Here is a 3,559-nt window from a genome sequence, read left to right as displayed (position 1 = left end):
GTTTTATTTACAGTTCTTTCGAAGTCGTCTTTCAAGACTTAGCTCTAACATGACCTTCTTTGTGAAAGCTTTTCCTGATATTCTTCATTTCCCTAATGGGATGGACTGTCTATCCTTCGGGTCTTACTTCTCCTTTGGATAGATTTCTCTCATTTCACCTATGACACTAAGTTTATTTGTCTGTCTTGCCAGCTGACTGTGAATTCTTTGAGGGCAGACACTGTCTTTGTATCTCTTGAGCCTGGCACTTCGCCTGGTGCACAGTAGACATTTAGTGCACACTTGTTGACTAAACAGCTTATTTACCTTTGTTCCTGCTTATTGTTTCTCCCAATTTCCATGCCTATATACCACTGACTGGTGAATATTCCTGAAGAACAAAAAATACACAATGGCTCCACACTGTCTATCAAAATGAGTGTTCAAATCCGTTAGCGTAGTATTTGGAATTCTTGATGATCTGACTTTAAATTATTTTTTAGGCTTCCTCTCCCTTTAAAACCTCTTTGTTCTATCCAAATTGGATAACTTCTGTAGTTGCTTTTTTTTTTTCCCAGAATGGTTCTTTGTCGTGTGAAGGAAGAACTTTATAAAATATCCCAGCATATCCTCTGCCAGCCTCAGAATTAGCGCTTCACAGTTGTTATAGTAAGGAGAGCTGGGGTAAAGGGACAGGAAACAGAAGATCGCACAGGAGAAGGTACGTTCTTGTGAATGTTCCAATTTCTATGTTAGGCAATAGGATCGCTGGTGTTTATTATATTTTAAATAAGCAAGCAAGCAAGCAAACGAACAGCCAAAAGCTGCATGGACCAATGATGAAAGTGTGCCATAAAAATCAAGGGTATGATGGGCTTCCTTTTTCCTCTTTCGGGGATGGCGTCCGTAGGCATTCAGAATGGTCCAGCGTTTGACCTACCATCGTAGGCTGTCCCATAATACAGCCTCTAACAAAACTAGGCTGTCCCGAACCCCTGGTAATAGAATCGTTTACCTTTATACCAAGAAGGTTGGGGAAGCACCAAAATCTGCATGTGGCGTGTGCCCAGGCCGACTTCGAGGAGTTTGTGCTGTGAGACCTAAAGTCCTTATGAGGTTGTCCAAAACGAAAAAACACGTCAGCAGGGCCTATGGTGGTTCCATGTGTGCTAAGTGTGTTCGTGACAGGATCAAGCGTGCTTTTCTTATCGAGGAGTAGAAAATCGTTGTGAAAGTGTTGAGGGCCCAAGCACAGAATCAGAAAGCTAAATAAAAAAATGAAGCTTTTTTTGAGGAATAAAAAAAAATCAGAAGGCTTGATCTGTTAAAAAAAAAAAATCAAGGGTATGATGAATCCAATTCCATGAACTTGAAGTAAACAGAAGGGTAGCTGGGATTTGTAGGGTAATGGGGAAGAAGACTGCAAGTAACATACCTAAAGCCGTTTGTCCCCTCTCCTGCATGCCTGAGACCCTTTTTGCTTTCTCCCCGCCACCTTTATTTGTGACCCAGTCACAAATGATAGTGGACAATTTTTTTTTAATTTTTGTGTCTATCTATATAGAAAAGATATTTAAATTTTATGTTGAGGATTTCTCAGTAATGCCTTTTTGTAGGTAGTCCACAAGCTTTAGTGTGCCTAAGAATAACCTGGGTTTTTTTTCTTAATTTGACATTTTGAATTTCTGCACCAGCCTCCTAGAGGTTCTGAATCATTAGGTTTGGTTGTACGATCCAAGAATATGATTTTAAGTAATTACTCTTGGGGCATTTTGATGTAGGTGATCCAAGAAAATTATGTAATTATATGACTCTGGTCAGGCTTTTTTTTTTTTTTTTTTTTGGAATATCAGTTTGAGCCACAGACTTCTCAGTGGTGTAGAAATGTACAAAGACCCTGAAGAAAGTCAAGAAGAACATTGGAAATGGTTAGAGTAATAGAAGGATTGATTTGAGGCATTTATCAGGTTTAAAGGATCTAAATGTGTCTAATCTTTAAAGCCTAGCTCAGTAACAACTAATGGGAGATGTGATAATGCTCTACAAATATTTGGATGGCGTAAACATCAAAGATGGAAAGAAATTACTTAGCTTATTAGAAGACAGTATGATTAAGAGTAACCAAAAATGACCTCTGGGCTGAATCTTGGATTGGCTTTATAGAAGTAAAGTGATTAGGTTTCAGGGTAGACTCTTAACAAAAGTGACAAATCAATAGAGATGAGTGTGAAGAAAAATTGATCTGCAAATGAGTTGATCTCACTTCTATTTAAAAGCTGGTATTGAGGGCTCCCAAATTTCCTCTAGTGTCCATTTCTTTCTTAACAGCCACCTGTCCCTCTCTCCCATCTGCTTTCATGCTTGGCCTTGGTAAATTTTGAGTGGTCCTTTGTCTTATCTCTGGGGATGTCACAATGATAGCCAGCCTTGATTTCCCAAACCCACAGTTGCTGTGTCCCTTTCTTGAAATAAATATTTATTTGTTTGTTTGTTTTTTGGTTAGAGGTGGGGAGGGCAGAGAGAGAGGGAGAAAGACGATCTTAAGCCCACTCGATGCCTAGCATGGAGCCAGGTGCAGGGCTCGATCTTACAACCCTCAGATCATGGCCTGAGCCAAAAATCAAGAGTCAGACACTTAACTGACTGAACCACCCAGGCACCCCACAATAAATATTTATTAATCATTTACTATAAGTCTAGGCACTAGGTAACAAGAAAAACAGAGGCTCTGTCTTTGAGGAGCTTATATCCTAGACAATTATTGATTATTATGTACTGGATGTTTTTGTCTCCCCAAAATGCATACGTTGACATCGTAACCCCCAAAGTGACGGTATTAAGATATGGGGCCTTTGGGAGGTGATTAGGTCATAAAGATGGGGCCCTCACGAATGGGATTGCTGCCCTTATATAAAAGACCCCAGAGCGTTCTCTAGTCCTCTTTCTGCCTACCATTTGAAGACACAGTGAGAAGTTGGCAGTCTCCAACCAGAAAGCAGGCTTTTACCCACCAAATCTACTGGTGCCTTGATCTCAGACTTCCAGCCTCCAGCATGGTGAGAAATAAACGTCTGTTTTTTGAGCCAACCAGTCCATTAGGTTTTTGTTATAACAGCCTGAGCTAAGACACTGATGGTGCCTCACTTGCCATGTTTCTAGCTGGAAGTGGTTGAATGCTTTCTCCATCTCTGTTACATGGGGAGACCACAGCAGCTCTTGGTTGTGAGCTAACCCTATAAGACAGGTAGCAGGGAGGAAAACCATTATGTCAGAATGAAGTATGAGCCTTGTCCTAATCTTCTTTCTATTTCTTTTTTTAAAAAATTATATTCTTAATATTTAAACAACAACTACAAAAATAAAACCCCATATCTGTTCACACATTTCTACCATCCCCATTCCCCCATCTATTGCAACCACCAATCTGTTCTGTGTTATCTGTGATCTTGAATTTTTTTTTTTTTTAAGATTTAACATATAATAGAGATCAAATGGTATCTATCTTTCTTTATCTGGCTTATTTTGCTTAGTATAATGTCCTTGAGGTCCATCCATGTTGTTGCAAATGGCAAGATTTCAT

The 3,559-nt window shown here is 39.6% G+C and overlaps 1 pseudogene; it reads left to right on the top strand.

Annotated features, from left to right (window-relative positions):
• Positions 1-884: 884 nt before the first annotated feature.
• Positions 885-1,252, top strand: LOC114208022 (large ribosomal subunit protein eL34 pseudogene; annotated as a pseudogene).
• The last annotated feature ends 2,307 nt before the right edge of the window (positions 1,253-3,559 follow it).

The sequence above is a fragment of the Eumetopias jubatus genome, unplaced genomic scaffold, assembly GCF_037043125.1.
Source record: "Eumetopias jubatus isolate StellerSeaLion01/CBP00866 unplaced genomic scaffold, mEumJub1_p1.0 scaffold_4, whole genome shotgun sequence".
In the NCBI taxonomy this organism is placed as follows: Eukaryota; Metazoa; Chordata; class Mammalia; order Carnivora; family Otariidae; genus Eumetopias; species Eumetopias jubatus.
The sequence above is the reverse complement of the archived record's forward strand: the minus strand, read 5'-3'. Positions and strand labels throughout refer to the sequence as shown.